The sequence below is a fragment of the Puma concolor genome, chromosome B3 (genome assembly GCF_028749965.1).
Source record: "Puma concolor isolate L17-30 chromosome B3, mPumCon1.1.hap2, whole genome shotgun sequence".
In the NCBI taxonomy this organism is placed as follows: domain Eukaryota; kingdom Metazoa; phylum Chordata; class Mammalia; order Carnivora; family Felidae; genus Puma; species Puma concolor.
In genome coordinates, this window is record NC_141672.1 from 142,783,983 (window position 1) to 142,802,245 (window position 18,263).

Below are 18,263 nucleotides of genomic sequence, written 5' to 3' on the forward strand. Positions count from 1 at the left end.
CCCTTGATATTGGCTCAGGTTGTGATCTTGATGTTGTGAGATCAAGCCCGCGTCGGGCTCCATGCAGCCTGCTTGGGATATTCTCTCTTGCCCTCTCTCTGCCTGTCCCCCACTCATGCACTCTCTCAAAATAAATAAACATTTAAAAAATAAGGGGCACCTTGGTGGCTTAGTCGGTTAGGCGTCTGACTTCGGCTCAGGTCATGATCTCATGGTTTACGAGTTTGAGCCCCACGTCGGGCTCTGTGCTGACAGCTCGGAGCCTGGAGCCTGCTTCGGATTCTGTGTCTCCCTCTCTCTCTCTGCCCCTCCCCTGCTCGTGCTCTGTCTCTCTCAAAAGTAAATGAAATTTTTTTAAATGTTCTAATAAAATAAAATATGCAAAGTGCTTAGAAAAGTGTTGTATATAGTGCTATTGTGTGCATGCTCTCATTCTCCGAGGAGAGCGAGGTGATGAAGAGTTGAGCAGACCCGGCTTTAAATTCCCCCTCTGCTGATGATGAGCTGCGTGACCTTAGACGAATGACTTAGCCTTTCAGAGATTTGATTTGTGGATTAGCCATGAAGCTAACGAGCTTTCGGAACCCTCATCTGCCAAGGTTCTGTACCTCATTTCCTACAATGTTTAGAATTGTATCATTGCAATTTACATGTAATTTGCAACTGTGTAATTACAGAAGAGGGCCCCCAATTTTATAACCTTCTGGGCCTCAAAAACCTGGGTTGATCCCTAAGAAAGGTGGTACCGTATGGCGTGGTTATAAAAATTGAACAAGGTAATAATGTGTTTAAGGACTGAAAATAGCGTGTGGCACATAGAAAGTCCTGACTTGTAGATAGTAGCTACTTCTTTGGAACATACGAAAATAGAACTTGCTTGCTTCTTCGTTGCGGGGGGAGGGGAGGCCTGTGTGGCTTAGTTGGTTACACCTCCGACTTCAGCTCAAGTCATGATCTCGGTTCATGCGTTTGAGCCCCTTATTGGGCTGTGTGCTGAGAGCACAGAGCCCGCTTGGGATCCTCTGTCCCCCTCTCTCTCTCTGCCCCTTCCCCTGCTCATGCTTGCTCTCTCTCTCAAAAATAAACACCAAGAACTGGCTTTCTTCCTTTTCTTCCTTCATACATGTAACCACTTCAAGAAACTTAAATTACAAAAACCAAATTTTAGAAACTCAAGCAGAGGCTGATCATTCTAGTTGTAAGTTGACTCACTGACGTTACTTCCTGTGTTTTTTTGAGTAATCTCTATGCCCAGTGGAGGGCTTGAATTCAGGACCCCGAGATCGAGGCATGCGTTCCTTGTGCTGCGTCAGCCAGGCACCCCTCTGGCTTGACATTTTTAGTTGATGTCTGAAAAGCAGGGATCCATCCGCTGGCCAACCAAACATAGTCACGGAGACACAGGAAGTGCTTGGAAATCCTGAGAGGACGTCCCTGCGGAGAACAGAGGAATAAACACGCCTGGTACCCTGTGCTGCTAAACTTCATTGCCAAAGCTGGAAGAGGAGGGCGGTGGGTGGCCACACCCTCCCAAACCTAGATGACAGGACTCTGCCTTGTTTTTGTTTTTTGTAAACATCCAGATGACTTCCTTCTCTTTCTTTCATTAAAAAAAAAAAAAAAAAAAATTTTTTTTAAGACAGTAATGAAGGAAAGAACCAAAGCAGGTAGGCGTCCCTCTCGGCAAAGCCCCTGGTGATAACACAAGACAATAATGAGGAGGTTGAGACCAGGTAAATAAAGCCAGCGGTAAACAACAGTAAAAGGAGCAGTGGCTGGTGGAATGTGGGAGGGAGAGGATCCAAGACGGGGGCAGCCAGGCAGTGAGTCAGCCTGGAGGCTTGGCTGTCCCTCCTCCTGCGGCCCCTTGGGGAGGCAGGGCTCAGACCAGGGACACGCCTGATAAGCCCGGTCAGAATCCAAAGGCCCCAGGATCCCCTCCTGGATCTGGTGTTATCTCTCCCTCCGTGACTGTGGCTCCGTCCTCCACATCCAGCCACCCCTTGCTTATGATTCCAGCCTCTTGTATCCTAAAACAGAGCCTGTGTAAAGGACCCATCTCTTTCAACCAGGGGCGTTTCATACCTGGCACCCGGTGGCTTGTGTGGCCACCTCCTCACATGCCTACATGACCTTGGCTGCACCCGCATTTTCTAGACCAAACGGATCCCCCCCAAGTAATGATTCTAAGCCCTGGCAATTCTGGGTAACAGAGTGGCAAGGGCACCGATGCCTTAGACTTGCACGGTGTTCTCCCTTGTGTGACTTTGACAGTCATGTAAATTCTTCCCTCGGTGCCATAAAATGGGGGGGAGTGATGGCCACGTGGCCCGCCTTACTTGAGGGTCGTGAGGAGGAAGTGAGCTGCTGTGTGGGAAAGTGCCTTGCAAAAGGGAAGGTATGTAAGAAAGCTAGATCGTGGTAATAAACTTGGGAAATTTCCAGTCCCGGCCTGATGTGGCACATTCTCTTTCCGTGCCCTGCAGCGACCTAGAAATGCTGCCTGGGCCCTTTCCCCAACCCCCGGGGTCTGTCTGTATGTCCCAGGCCAGTGCTCAGAGAGGTCTCCTCAGTGCCAGCTTGGACAGTGCCTGGGCCTTGTGAGCGTGTCTCACTGACTGCCCTCTCCCTGGGACCGATCTCCTCCATGTCTCCAACTTCCTGTTGATATCCAGCCCAGGACAGGAGCCACCAGGACAGGAGGCAAGTCCCTGATGGCCGAGCATTCTCCGGGAAAGTGAGAATTCCATCTCTTCAAGTGTGGCGGAAGAAGAAGTTCTATTGTTGAAAAGTCTGGGAAATTCTGCTGACCCAGATTCAACCTTCTCTTTCCCTTCCCTTCCCTGCCCATCAAGGAAATAAACAGTAACCTGCGGGATTGGGACAACACAGTGACTAAGGGAGTAGTTGGGGGGTTTTAGTTTGCCCCTCCAGTCACCCTCTGTTTTGGGGATGTTTTAAAGGCAATTTTCAAATACATGGAAGTAAAGTAAATAGTAAAATAAACCCTTCGGATCACCTCCAACAATTATCGATAATTAAGAACATGAAGGGGGGTGCCTGGGTGGCTCAGTCAATTAAGCGTCCGACTTCAGCTCAGGTCATGATCTCACAGTTCGTGGGTTCGAGCACCGCGTCGGGCTCTGAGCTGTCAGCACAGCCTGCTTCGGATTCCGTGTCTCCCTCTCTGCCCCTCTTGCTCGCACTCTCTTTCTCTCCCCAAAATAAATAAATTAAAAAAAGAACATGAAAGGGGAGAGATTTAAGGACCAATTCCACGGCCCGAATTCCAGTCTGACCACCAATTAGTGCTGAGACGCCGGGCAAGTTCGATCTTTCTAAGCCTGTTCCCTCCCGCATTAAGTGGGAATGATAACTGGGAATAATCACCTTGATAACTCCTCGTTCCTGAGGCATAAATGAAATAGTAAATGAGATAGGGTAGCCCTAAGGCACTAGCTGAACGTCCCCAACAAGGAACGTGCTCGGTCATTAGTGATAATCATTGCCAGAGACCATGTGCTAGAGGCTAGGAGTGTGGGCGGGGGCAGGCCGCCCCAAGATGGGCCACTTTGGCAGGAACCTTACTTTGAGTCAAAAGCAATCAAAACCGCCCAGGTTCAGGAAAAGCTCTTCACCTCCCCCACAAAGGCCTGCTTGTACCAGGAAGAGGGCTATTAACAGAAATTCCTGTTTACCCAAGAAACATATCTGTGTAATAGGGCAACCTTTGTTTAGCAAACAAATTCTCTCACCTTCCTGCTAATGCTCTTCCTCCCCTAGACCCCCAACCCTCTCCTTAACTCAAATAAGCATCATGTTGCCTGCCTTTGGAATTTACGTGTCCCTGTGGATTCGCCCTATGTGTGCTATGAAATTTGATTTTCTCCTGTTAATCTGTCTCCTATCAATTTGATTCTTAGTCCAGCTAGAAGGACCTCGAAGGGCAGAGAAAATTCTTCCTCCCCAACAGGGTTCTGGGGCCAGACTGCCTGTGTTTGAATCCCAGCTCTCAGTTTCTAGCTGTGTGACCTTGGATAAGTTGCTGGCCCTCTCTGTGCCCCAGTATGTTAACAGCATTACCTACCTCCTGGGTGTTTTGTTAGGCATGTGCAAGTATAGCATAGGGAACAGCATTTGGCCCATGGTAAGGGCTCCATAAAGGTTGGCTTTGGCACTGTTTACACAACCTGTTGAACTTCACTTATTTCGGCATTTTGTACATTCCACTCACACCTATACGCATCCTCTTTCAGAAGTGGAATCTCAGAGTAATCTTTGGGAAAGTCTGGAAGAAGGAAAGAAGGAACGTCTCAGGAGTCTCCCTTCCACTGGACCATGCCACAGAGGCCCCTGCCATTTTCCTAGCAGAAATATCAGACCCGCGGGCCTAAGAGTTACATGTTCTGATTTTCTTGCTCTTTATGTGGGTCACAGATTTTTTTCACAGGGCATTCAGGAATGCTTTTAGGTTAAGTTGACACAACCTTGAAAAGCTGGAGTCATAAACCAGGAGAGGCTTCACAGAGTTCTCTGTCCCCCAATAGCTGAACAAAAAGAATCTCATTTCTTGAAACCTTTAAAATGCTGCCTGACCCTTCACAGAGCCCCGTCCCCTGGAAACCCTGGAGTAGCATCCGGGGACTTGTCCGTTTCGTTATTCTCCCCTCGTGGAGCAGGCACTCACCAGGTATCCCGCGGGTGCCAGGCCCAGGATGAGGGGACAGGGCATGCCCACTTTTCTCTGGGGGGAGGGACCCTCAGCTGGTCACTTACCACATCTGGGCTTTCTTTTTTTGATAGGGTACACCCAGATGATATCCAGAGTCCCTTGCAAACATTGCCTTTTGTGATTATGTAATTCTACTTTTTTAATATTTATTTATTTTTGAGAGAGAGATGTGCACGGGGGGAGGGCAGAGAGAGAGAGGGAGACACAAAATCTGAAACAGGCTCCAGGCTCCGAGCTGTCAGCACAGAGCCTGACGTGGGGCCGGAACTTACAAACCATGAGGTCATGACCTGAGCCAAAGTTGGACGCTTAACCGACTGAGCCACCCAGGCACCCCTGTAACTCTATTTTTGACGTGAAATGCTACTATTCGAACGATCTGATTCTTTTGCCCAAACAAAGGGGGAGTGGGAGAGAGAAACTGGGGGACCTGTGGCTTCTGGAGATGGGGGTTCACCTCTCGGCCCACATCTGCCCACACTACCTCCTGCATCCAGATATTTACAGAGGTGGAAACCACAGTTTTTTTGCAGCTTTCAGAGGGTGTGGCCAGCTCATCCCATCTAACCCCCTGTTTTGTTTATTAGGGGGGGAAAACACCAAAAAACCCTACTACCAGGGTCACAGACAGGCCGAACCCATGACCTCAGGGAAGGCAGTGACCTGGGCTTGTGCCAAGAGGAAATCGCAGTGGCCTGAGGAGGGCTGGGCCTTCTGCTGATCCCGCAGACAGAATACCACGAACTGGCAGGAGACCCTCTGAGCCCACGTCCTGACCTCTTCACCCCACTGCCTGTTTCTACAATCGTGCTCCCACGGACTCCTCACAGGGAAATGACTTTCTTTACTCTCAGTTGGATTAATTAAAGAATGCAGTTGGGACGCCTGGGTGGCTCAGTCAATTGAGTGTCCACCTCTTGGTTTCAGCTCAGGTCACGATCTCACGATTGGTGGGATCAAGCCCCAAATCGGCCTCTGCACTGACAGCACAGAGCCTGCTTGGGACTCTCTCTCCCTCTCCCTCTGCCCCTCCCCCAATCACACGTTTTCTCTCTTTTTCTCTCAAAATAAGGAAATAAACATAAAAAAAAAAAAAAAAACGAGTTTAGGGGCACCTGGGTGGCTCAGTTGGTTGAACATTCAGCTTCAGCTCAGGTTGTGATCTCAGAGTTTGTGAGTTTGAGCCCCGCATCCGGCTCTGTGCTGTCAGGGCAGAGCACATCTCAGATCTCTCTCTCTCTCTCTCTGCCCCTCCCCCACTTGTGCATGTGCGTGTGCACTTTCAAACTTAAAAAAAATGAAAATAAATAAATAGATAAATAAATAAAAACAAGCTGTTAACAAGGGCAGTTGTCACTCTGGAAAGAAAGCTGACCAGGGGTGGTAGGTTGAATCATGGTCCCCATTATCCACCGTCCCTTCCAATAAGAGGAAAATTGGTCCCTGCCGTGAGATGTGTGGCACCTCCCTGAGGACAGACCCTTTCCCACCCCCTTGGCATGGCCGGCCATGTGATTCAGTATGCCCTGCGACATGAAGGCGGATATAGCCGAGGCGGCTCTGAGCAGAAGCTTTAAGAGCCATTGCACGTTTCCTCCAGAGATCTTACCCTTTCCTTCTGCGTTGAGAATACGGGGTTCCAGACAGCGGTTCCTCCTTCAACCCGGGTCCTGGACTGGGGAGTCGCACCTGCAGCCACCGACATTTAATGGGACTGAGAAACGGGCCACGCTTGTTCTGCACCACTGAGATTTGGGAATCGCTTCCTACTGCGTCGTGACCTCACAGAGGCTAATCCAGCAGTGTTGCCCAAGATGGCGTCATGGCATCCCTATTTTTCTCTCCTGCCTATTCAGGTTAAAATCTGAACACTGACGATACCAAAATAAAAAAGCTTTTGCGCGGCAAAGGAAAACTATCAACACGATGAAAACGCAACCAACCAAATGGGAGAAGATATTCACAGATGATATACCCTATGAAGGGTTAACATGTATGTTGATGTTATTAATATGTTATTAATATATATCAACGTTAATGTTATTAATATATAATTATATTTATATTACTATGTATAACCAAAATAGATAAATAACTTCTACAACTCAGCACCAAAAACACAAATAATCTGACTAAAACCACAGGCAGAGGACCTGAATAGACATTTTCCCAAAGAAAACATAGAGGTCACCAACAGACACATGAAAAGATGCTCAACATCAGGGAAATGCAAGTCAAAACCACAGCGATGTCCCCTCACACCTGTCAGAATGGCTAAAATTTAAAAAAAGACAAGGAACAAGTGTTAGCAAGAATGTGGAGACAGAGGAACCCTCATGTACTATCGGTGGGAATGCAAACTGGTGCAGCCACTGTGGAAAACAGTATGGAGGTGCCTCAGAAAGTGGAAAATAGAATTCTCCTACGATCCAGTAATGACACACTACTACGTTTGCCCAAAGAATGCGAAAACACTAACTCAAAAGGATATGTGCACGCCTATTTTACTGCAGCATTATTCACAATAGCCAAGATATGGAAATAACCCAAGTGTCCGCTGATAGATGAGTGGGTAAAGAGGATGTGGTGTGTGCATAATGGAATATTACTCGGCCATAAAAAAGAAGATCTTGCCATTTGCAACAACATGGATAGACCTAGAGAGTATAACGCTCAATGAAATAAGTCAGAGAAAGGCAAATACCATGGGATTTAACTTATATGTGGAACCTAAAAAAACAAATAAGAAGGAAATAAGTAGGGAAGGGAACGAAGAAAAAGAAAGAAAGAAAGAAACCTAAGGCATATTGGTTATTTTGAATTTAAGTTACTTGAGGAACGGTCCGTGCGGGAACAACACCCTGACTCCCCCTTCACCTCCAGATGAAGGAAACAATCTCCCGTGTGAAAGGTACTTCGCTCCACAGGGAGGTAGACAAACGTCTGTACCATCAGAGAAGTGGAATGCAGAGCTGAAGTCCACATACACAGACCTTTTTACTTTTACTAATTTACCATCCCACGCCAAATTCTGTTTAGAATTCCATTTTTGTTTTTTAAGAGACAGAAAGGGAGAGAGAGAATCCCAATTAGGCCCCGTGCCGTCAGCACAGAGCCTGATGCAGGGCTCGATCTCACGAACCATGAGATCGTGGCCTGAGCCGAAATGAAGAGCCAGATGCTTAACCAACCAGGCCACCCAGGCGCCCCTAGAGCTCCTTATTAATTGAAGCTTCTAAACATAAGGGGTTTGGAGTTGTTGCTTTGTTCGTTTTTACCCTCTCGATTTCCCACAGGGTGTTGTTTCTCTAGAAAGTATAAAAGCTGTTTTCCTTGGAAGCACCTGGTTGGCTCTGTCCAGAGCATGCAACTCTTGATCTTGGGGTTGGGAGTTCAAGCCCCATATTGGGCCTTGACCTTACTTTAAAAAAAGAAAAGAGTGGGGGCACCCGGGTGGCTCAGTCGGTGAAGCATCCGACTCTTGGTTTCAGCTCAGGTCATGATCTCTCAGTTCATGAGTTCAAGCCCTGACTCAGGCTCTGCACTGACAGTGGCTGGCTCTATCTCTGTCTCTCTCAAAATAAAAATAAACATTAAAAAAAAAAAAAAAAAAGGCCGGGGCGCCTGGGTGGCTTGGTCAGTTAAGCGTCCGACTTCGGCTCAGGTCACAATCTCGCAGTCTGTGAGTTCGAGCCCCGCGTCAGGCTCTGTGCTGACAGCTCAGAGCCTGGAGCCTGTTTCAGATTCTGTGTCTCCCTCTCTCTCTGCCCCTCCCCCTGTTCATGCTCTGTCTCTCTCTGTCTCAAAAATAAATAAACGTTAAAAAAAAAAATTTTTTTTTTAAAAAAAGGCTGCCCGCCTTGATCATCTCTTTGGGTCTCAGTTTCATCATTGTGTCCACGGTGCTTAAGTTTTATGTGTCAATTTAGCTAGGCCGTAGTACCCCCTTATTTAATCAAACATGAACCGAGGTGTGGCCGTGAAGGTGCTTTGTGGACGCGCTGACTTCCAGTAAAGGATAGGATCCCTGAGTCTTGTGCGTGAGCCTCAAATAGTTGAACGCCGTAAGAGCGAAAACTGAGGTTTTCTGGGAAGGGAAATTCTGCAGCACCACTTTCTGCCCAGATTCCCAGCCGGCCCTACAGTTTTCATACTTAGCAACCTGGTCCTTAAAATAAATCTCTCTCCCTCTCTTTCCCATTCCTCCCCCTCTAGAACCAATCCAGGTTTTGCTGTAATCCTGAGAGGTGACCTGTTCTCACTGTCTGTGGGGCTTCTGGGACTGGGGCCCCTGGTCTCAGCAGGTACTATTCACACTGGGGGAGATGAGGGGGTCTTTGAGATGGGGGTGCTCCTCCTGACCAGCTCTGCAGAGTGAGCTGGGGAGCCCCTCCCCCTCTTCCCTGCCCCCCCCCACCCCTGCATTGCCCCCACAGCAAGCAGGCCATCCTTTGCTGACTTCTTTTCCCCTTTAAATCTGTCCTTCAGTGTAACTTCAGCAGCATAAAAGCAAGTCTCTTGATCAAAGATTTATCGGCAGCCTTTATCCTTTTGGAGATGACCTATCCCTGCAGTCTCCATTCTTTTTTTCTGTCTTTCCCGCCCTGCCCCACCCCCGATTCCCTCTCTTCCTCACTCTTTCCTCACATTTTCTCTCATTCACACAAAAGTGAGGACAATCAACATAGTGGGACAGAGAAGCTGAGTGTCCTGGGAGGTAATTATAAAGGGCAAGGGCAAAGGGGTGCCTGGGTGGCTCAGTCGGTTAGGCATCTGACTTCAGCTCAGGTCATGATCTCGGGGTTTGTCTGTCTCCCTCGCTCTCTGCCCCTCCCCCGCTCGTGCTCTCTGTCTCAAAAATGAATACACATTAAAAAAGGGGGGGGGCACCTGGGTAGCTCAGTCGGTTAAGTGTCCGACTTCGGCTCAGGTCATGATCTCGCAGTCTGAGTTTGAGCCCCGCATGGGGCTCTGTACTGACAGCTCAGAGCCTGGAGCCTGTTTCAGATTCTGGGTCTCCCTCTCTCTCTGACCCTCCCCCGTTCATACTCTCTCTGTCTCAAAAATAAATGAATGTTAAAAAGAAAGAAAGAAAGAAAGAAAGAAAGAAAGAAAGAAAGAAAGAAAGAAAGAAAGAAAGAGAAAGAAAGAAAACAGAACAAAGGCAGGAAACAAGCCAGCCCCGTGGCTTGGAAGGACAGGGACAGGCACAAGTGTAGGAGACACTCCAGAGACCCAGTGGGCAGAACCCGGGGCCTGGCAGTGTCTGAGAGCCTGGTCGGCTGGTGAAGCCATTTACTGACACAGGAGACAAAGGATACGAAGAGAGCTGGTGAAGGGGTCGTGTGGCACAGTGGTTTCTGATAAGAGTACACGTTTGGTTCTCACGGGTTCTGGCATCTAGCTCCTAAAACCCTTGGAATTTCCTAAGAAATGAGAGCAATCAAGTTTCCCTTTGTTATTCATGGCAAGAGGCTTTCCATCACACAAGTTTATGTTAATGAGTGACTGATGGAAAGCCCCTGGGGATCGGAAGGCTGGTAGCCAAGTTCAAACCTAAAGAAGGAGAGAGTTCAAACTTTGAGTCCCACTTGCCCACCTCTGGGGAAGGGAGAAGGGATGGTGACTGAGTTGAGTCACCTACGGCCAACGATATAATCGAGTGCCTATGTAACGAAGCCTCCACAAAGACCCTCCAAAAGGATGGGTTAGTGAACAAGAACGTATCCAAGAGACAGGAGGGTGGTGAGGTCCGAACTCCACAGGGACAGATGCCCAGACACCTCACCTGTGTATCTCTGCAGCTGGCTGTTCCTTTATCCTTTGTGATAAACCGGTGATCCAGCAAATACGCTGTTTCCCTGAGTTCTGTGAGCCACACTAGGAAGAGGTCGTGGGAGGTGTCCCTTGAGGAAGGGGTCGTGGGAACCTCCGATTTAAACCGAAGGGTCAGGGGACGCCTGGGTGGCTCGGTCAGTTAAGCGTCCAACTTCAGCTCAGGTCACGATCTCACGGTCCGTGGGTTCGAGCCCCGCGTCGGGCTCTGGGCTGACAGCTCAGAGCCTGGAGCCTGTTTCAGATTCTGTGTCTCCCTCTCTCTGACCCTCCCCCGTTCATGCTCTGTCTCTCTGTCTCAAAAATAAATAAACGTTAAAAAAAAAAATTAAAAATAAATAAAAATAAAAATAAACCGAAGGGTCAGAATCACGGGTAACAATCTGGACCTGTGACCGGCGATTGGTGTTTGGGGAGGGGCCAGTCTCTTGGGACTGAGTCCCTAACCTGTGGGATCTGATGCCATCTCGGGTTACACAGTGTCGGAACTGAGTTAATTGTGGGATATCCGGCTGGTGTCGCAGAATTGTTCAGGGTGGGGTCCCCTCACCCCCACAGACACACACACATCGGGTGACCAAAAGTGTCCGGAGTTAATGGTGGAGTAGTGACACTAGAGGAGCCACACAAGAGTGCTTTTTCCTTACAGGTGGAGAAAGTGATTGCAGTTAAGATTTTTTTTTCCTTTTTAATTTATCGATTGATAGTGATCTCTATGCCCAAAGTGGGGCTCAAACTCCCAACCTCGAGATCAAAAGTCACCTGCTGTACCGACTGAGCCAGCCAGGTGCCCCGATTGTGGTTAAGATTTTAAGGTGTCTGGGGCGCCTGGGTGCCTCAGTCGGTTAAGCATCCAACTCTTGGTTTAGGCTCAGGGCATGATCTCATGGTTCGTGAGTTCCAGCCCTGCATGGGGCTCTGTGCTGACATTGCGGAACCTGCTTGGGATTCTCCCTCTCTCTCTCTCCCCCTCCCTGCCTCTGCCCTGCTCCTGCTCTCTTTCTCTCAAAATAAATAAAGAAACTTTTTAAAGATAATAATAATACAAAACATTAAAAAAAAGATTTTAAGTTAACTGTGAGACACCTGTGTGAATGGAGCAGGTGCAAGGAAGTCTGAGGCTGAAGCTCAGGAGAGTTGTGCAGAAGGTATGTGTGGACACAAAATACAGGACAGGGAGGGAGAGGTATAGCTGTGGGGGTGGATGTGATCGGCCAGAGAAGAAGTCTCTTGAGTGACAGGAGGCCTAGGGGCTGGCTGCTGGGGACATTCCGGGCACTGAGAAGACCAGCAAATTAAGAGGTACCAGGAAAGAGGAAAAACAAGGGACAGGAGAGGCAGCCCATGTGGAAGTTCCAGGGAAGGAGAAGAAAGGAAACAGAATGGAAAAAATAGAAGAAAATGTCCATAAGCTGAAGAAAGGCCTGAATCTTCAGACTGAAACAAACCCCAAACCCAGTAAAACCCCTAGACACAGCCTGATGATATTACAGCTCTCTAAGGATAGAGAAAAACATGCTAAAAGTTTCTGGAGAGAGAAAATCAGGTCACCTGCAAGATAAATATCCAACTAGGTTTAAACTTCTCATCCGCAGTATCGGATTCTAGAATATAATTGAAACAATGCCGTCTAAAGTCTCAGGAAATGTTGTTTCGACCCTGGAATTGTATGCCCAGCCGAAAGATCGAATAAAAAATTTTTCAGATGAAGAAGAACCCAACATGGACTCCACACATGATTTTTCTGGGAAAAAAAAATCCAGGGACATACTGTAGCAAAATGAAAGGGGAATTTAGGAGAAGGAAACTGAAATCAATGGAGAAACACAAAAGGGGGGGGGGGGAGCGGGAATCCCAGAGTGGCAGCTGTCCAGAGACCTGTAAATTAGTGGTTCAACTGGAGCAGGAAGTCAAAGAGTCACATGAAGACTGCTTTCAGGGAGAAAGTGGATTCAAATCAACGGTGAGTATTAATCAGAGTATGATCTTCATTCTCCACCTCAATAAGAAAAGGGGGGCCTATGAAAGAAAAACTCTAGGAAAAACAAAAGAAAGTCAGGACCCACATATGAAGCAAGCTACCTTTTTTCCTTAAGTTTATTTTGAAAGAGAGAGAGCGAGCGCGTGCGCACATGCACAGGAAGTGGGGCTGGGGGGGAGGGAAGGGAGGGAAGGGGGGGGAAGAGAGAATGAAAATTCCAAGAAGACTCCTCGACCTCAACACAGAGCCCAACACACTTGGGGCTCGATTCCACAAACCATTAGATCGTGACCTGATCCAAAATCGAGAGTCAGACACTTAACTGAGCCACCCAGGGGCCCCTCTATGTATGTACGTATGTATGTAAGATCTATGTTCGACATGGGGCCTGAACTCACAACCCTGAGATCAAGAGCTGCATGCTCCTCCAACTGAGCCATCCAGGCGCCCCAGACTTTTTACTTTTTAAATTAAGGTATAATGTACGTGAAGGAAAATGCTCAGACCTTACAAGGGCAACTTAGTTGGTTTTGACAAATGTGAACACTTAGTTAACATCATCCACTTACACCACCATCGAGAGGAGAAACATTTCTATCACCCGAGGAAATTCCCTCGCGTCTCCTCCCCGTGGAGCCTCTCCACCCAAAAGCAACCACTGATCCAACGCAAGCTAATACCGAGAACTAGACAGAGCATCATAAGCAAGAGTCCATTTGATCTTGATTCTTAGGACATCTCTTTCAAGCAACACACGTGTAGTGGAAAGAAGTCCATGGACTTCTTGAGGGATCCGATAACAATTCTTTGTCCTAAAATTATAAATGATACTTCTGGTATTTATTTCCTGGAGTTGCTATAACAAAATTGCCATAAGCTTGGTGGCTTAAGAGAAATTTCTTCTCTCCCAGTCCTGGAGGCCAGAAATCTGAAATCAAGGTGTTGGCAAGGCCATGCTTTCTCCAAAGACTCATCTTTCTTTGCCTCTTCCAGCTTCTGGTGCCTTCAGGCATAATTCGGCATAAGTCATCACCTGGGAGGCCACCAGTTCGCTCATCTGAGACAGTGGAAAAGCCAAGAGAGACGAGCTAAGAGTCAAAGCAACGCATTCAGGCAAAGTGCTTGTGGCTGTGTGCCTCCAATCTCTGTCTCCATGGCCATGTTGCTTTCTCCTCCTCCTCTGTGTCTGCTCTGTGGGTCCTTAAAAGGACACCTGTCATTAGAAACAGTGCTCGCCCAGAAAATCCAGGATGATCTCATCTCAAGATCCTTAGCTTAATTATATCTCTAAAGCTCCTTTTTCCAAATAAGGTCACATTTACAGGTTTCACACATGAATATATTTGGGGGGAGGGCCACCATTCAGCCCGCTATAATGGGTTCTCATTTTTTTTTAAGTTTATTTATTTATTTTGAGAGAGAGAGAGAGAGAGAGAGGACAAGCAGGGGAAGCACAGAGAGAAGAAGAGACAGCATCCCAAGCAGTCTCCGTGCCATCAGCACAGAGCCTAACACGGGGTCGAACTCACAAACTGTGAGATCATGACCTGAGCCGAAATGAGGAGTCGAATGCTTACCCGACTGAGCCACCCAGGCACCCCTGGTTTTCAATTTTTAAAGCCAACATCTGGACTGGTGTTGCCATTAGAAATAAAATGTGAACAGTGTATGTAATTTTAAATGTTCTAGTGGCCACATTACAAAAGTAAAAAGAAAGAGGGGATATTAGGGACTGAATGCTGGTGTCTCCCAAAATTCACATGTTGAAGCTTCAACCCTCAGTATAGCTTGGAGACGGGGCCTCTAGGAAGTAATTAGGTTGAATGAGGTTATAAGGGTAGGACTCTAATTCGACAGGATTGATCCCTTATGAGAGGAGAAGACACCAGTGCACTATTGATGAGAATGTAAATTGTGCAGCCACTGTGAAAACCAGTGGGGAAGAGTCTCAACAATTTTAAAATAGAGCTACCCTATGATCCAGCAATTCCATTTCTGAGTATTTATCCAAAGGAAATGAAATCAGTATCTCAAAGAGATACCCACACCCCCATGGTCACTGCAGCATTATTCACAATAGCCAAGACGTGGAAACAACCTAAACGTTTGTCAACGGATGAATGGATAAAGATGTGTTGTGTATACACAATGGAATATTATTCAGCCATAAGGGAAAAAAAGGACATCCATGAGGCGCCCAGGTGGCTCAGTCAGTTGGGCATCTGACTCTTGGTTTTGGATCAGGTCATGATCTCACAGTTTGTGAGTTCGAGCCCTGCATCAGGCTCTGCACTGACAGCATGGAGCCTGCTTGACATTCTTCCTCCCTCTCTCCCTGCCCCTCCCCTGCTTGAGCTCACGCTCTTTCTCTCAAAATAAATAAACTTAAAAAAAATTAAAAATGGATCAAAATCCTGGGGTGCCTGGGTGGCTCAGTCGGTTAAGCGGCCGACTTCGGCTCAGGTCATGATCTCGCGGTCTGTGAGTTCGAGCCCCGCGTCGGGCTCTGTGCTGACAGCTCAGAGCCTGGAGCCTGTTTCAGATTCTGTGTCTCCCTCTCTCTCTGACCCTCCCCCATTCATGCTCTGCCTCTCTCTGTCTCAAAAATAAATAAACGTTAAAATAAATAAATAAATAAAAATGGATCAAAATCTAAACATAAGAGCTAAAATGATAAAACTCTTTAGAAGAAAACAGTAGTAAATTTTTGTGAACTTGGATTAAACAATGGTTTCTCATGTATGACAAAGCACAAGCAACAAAAGAAAAAACAGAAATTGGGCTTTATCAAAACCAGAAACTTTTGTACTTCAAAAGACACTAACAAAAAAGTGACGCCTGGCTGGCTCAGTCGGTGGAGCGTGTGACTCTTGATCTCGAGGTTGTGAGTTTGAGCCCCACATTGAGTATGGTAATTAATTAAAAATAAAGTAGTTCTTAGAGTGAAAAACCTCACTGAATGGGAGAAAATACTTGCAAATCGCATGCCTGATAGCAGTCTAATATCCAGAATATAAATAACTCTTTTTTTTCTTTCTTTTTTTTTTTTTTTTTTTTTTAAGTAGGCTCCAAGCCCATCATGGAGCCCAACGCAGGGCTCAAATTCACAACCCTGAGATCAAGACCTGAGCTGAGCTAGAGTAGGAGGCTCAGGGGCACCTGGGTGGCTCAGTCAGTTAAGCGTCCAACTTTGACTCAGGTCATGATCTCTCAGTTCATGGGTTCGAGCCCCGCGTTGGACTCTGTGCTGACAGCTCAGAGCCTGGAGCCTGCTTTGGATTCTGTGCGTCTCCCTCTCTCTCTCTGCCCCTCCCCCACTTGTGCTCTTTCTCTCTCTCAAAAATAAGTAAACATGGGGGAGGGGATGCTCAACCGACTGAGCCACCCAGATGCCCCAGAATATAAAGAACGCTTATAACTCAACAACAAAAAGACAACCCAACTGGCATATGGGCAAAGGAATTGAATCAGTTGATATTTCTCCAAAGAAGACCTCCACATGGCCAACAGGCACACAAAAAGATGTTCAACATCATCAGCCATTGGAGAACTGCAAACCCAAACCGCAGTGAGATGCCACTTTGCACCAACTAGGGTGGCTATCACCAAAAAGACGGACAATAAAAAGTGTTAGCGAGGATGTGAAGAAATTGGAACTCTCAGACATTGGAATGTGGGCAAATAAAATGGTGCAACCACTTTGGAAAACAGTCTGGAAGTTCCCCAAAAGCTTAAGCATAGAGTTATTATATGACCCAGCAAATCTACTCCTAAGGTCATACCCAAGAGAAATGAAAACATACGTTCATACAAAAACGTGCATGCTGATGTGCACGACAGCATTACTCCTAATAGCCAAAAAATGGAAACAACCCAGATGTCCCTTGACTAATGAATGGATAAACAAAGTACTATATCCACACAATGGAATACTATTCACCAACAAAAAGAAATAAAGTAATAATATGTGCTACGACACGCACAAGCCTTGAAAATAAATGAAAGAAGCCAGCCCCAAAAGGCCACATATTGTATGCTTCTATTCGTATGAAATGTCCAGAATCAGAAACCCATGGAAACAGAAGATAAATAGTTTCCAGGAGCTGAAAGGAGGCGGGAACAGAGTGCTGTTCTTGGGTACAGGGATTCTTTTTGGGGTGACCCAGCAGAGGAGGTAATGGGATGGGCGCCTGGGTGGCTCGGTCAGTTAAACTTCCGACTTGGGCTCAGGTCATGATCTCATGGTTCATGGATTCCAGCCCCGTGTTGGGCTCTGTGCTGACAGCTCAGAGGCTGGAGCCTGCTTCGGATTATCTATCTCCCCCACTCTCTCTCTTCCCTGATCATACCCTGCGTCTCTTTCTCTCTCAAAAATAAACAGTAAAAAAAAAAAAAAGGCAATGGGGGTGGGTGCCTGTCTGGTTCTGTTGGTGAAGCATACGTTTGTGGATCTCAGGTTTGTGAGTTCGAGCCCCACGTTGGGTATAGAGGAAAAAAAGAAGGCGATGGATTCTACTGATGTAGAAGGCGGGGTGGAGTTGAGGATTTAATGAGGGATTGCGTCTCCACTGACCTTTCTAAGTGCAGGGGAGTCCCCCTGGGGCGGACACCATCCCAGCCACGCTCTGCTGCCCAAAGGGCTCTTTGACGGCCAGGAATCCTTTCCTTGGCCCCTGCAGTGGGTCCCCTTGCCAGTGACGGACGACACCGAGGCGGCGTCGGAAAAAGACATGCTTCCAAGTGCTGGGCAAAATGTCTCTGCGGTCTCGGTGAATAGATTCTTTTGCCATTTTCCCAGTAAGTGACTCACTCTGCTGGAGGCGACTCCGGGGGCACTTCCTGGACACCCACTCACCTGGAAAAACTGAGGTGGCTCCTGACCATAAGCGTGTCTCCCACTGCCTGTAGCGGAGACAACACGCTCATTGTAGGGGGAAGTGGGTCCTTCTCCCCCACTCCTTCCCCACCCCTCCTTCCCCACTCGCACCCGATCCCCTCGGTGCCAGAGCCGGGACACAGAGCTGGCCCGGGGACGGGAGAACCGGCCAGGACAGAGGCCCAGCGGAGAATCGTAATGAAGCCCAGACGTCCCCGGGGCTGCCGGAGCTCACCCGCAGGGACAGAGCTTCCCCGGCCTTTCCTGGTGGCGGAAATGGCCACAGCACAAGACTGGGCGGTGCGGGTCGGTTCCGCCTCCGTCCCCACGGGCCCGCGCCTTGGTCCCCGAGGAGGTGGCCCCCTCTCTGCCCGGGGAGAGGCGGCGAGGAAAAGGCGTCGCCCGAAGTTGAGGCGTCCCCTCTTCCCCGGCGCCCCCTAGCGGCCACGCAGCCCCGCTGCTTTCTCCCCTCCCCTCCCCTCCCCTCCCCTCCCCGCGCCCGCGCCCGAGCCGGGGTTCCAGGGCGTCAGGGACCCTTCCTTGCAGGAGTCCAAACGCTTCCCAGGTGGTAGCCCGCCCTCGCACATCCGTCCCCAGCTCCCCGCATACACCCACGACAGTACATGTGCTTTGAGTAGCCATTGCTTGAGGAAGTGCTTTTGAAAAATTGCACTTGCGTAAGTAAGCGGGTGAGTAAATTAGTAAGATGCTGCCTGCCCTCCGACGAGGCCCCTGCTGTACGTCTGGGTGTGCTGTGTGTGCTCAGCTCCCTGGTGTAATCCCGGGAGCTTCCCGGGGCCTCGGGGCGGGGACCCCTGTGTGACCGAACAGACAGTGGC

At 48.2% G+C, this 18,263-nt stretch overlaps 2 long non-coding RNA genes across 3 annotated transcripts; both read right to left on the minus strand.

Annotated features, from left to right (window-relative positions):
* Positions 1-3,015: 3,015 nt before the first annotated feature.
* On the minus strand, positions 3,016-6,762 carry LOC147580447 (uncharacterized). The gene is made up of 2 exons (XR_015252944.1): positions 6,342-6,762; positions 3,016-4,288 (listed from the first exon to the last, which is right to left on the minus strand). It is a non-coding gene; the product is annotated as an uncharacterized LOC147580447 (long non-coding RNA).
* A 6,484-nt stretch (positions 6,763-13,246) lies between these two features.
* On the minus strand, positions 13,247-17,828 carry LOC147580448 (uncharacterized). 2 transcript variants are annotated; one of them, XR_015252940.1, is made up of 3 exons: positions 17,660-17,828; positions 17,122-17,450; positions 13,247-13,761 (listed from the first exon to the last, which is right to left on the minus strand). It is a non-coding gene; the product is annotated as an uncharacterized LOC147580448 (long non-coding RNA). The 2 variants fall into 2 exon arrangements; XR_015252939.1 differs by having other exon boundaries at positions 13,247-13,748; positions 17,660-17,826.
* Between the last annotated feature and the right edge of the window lie 435 nt (positions 17,829-18,263).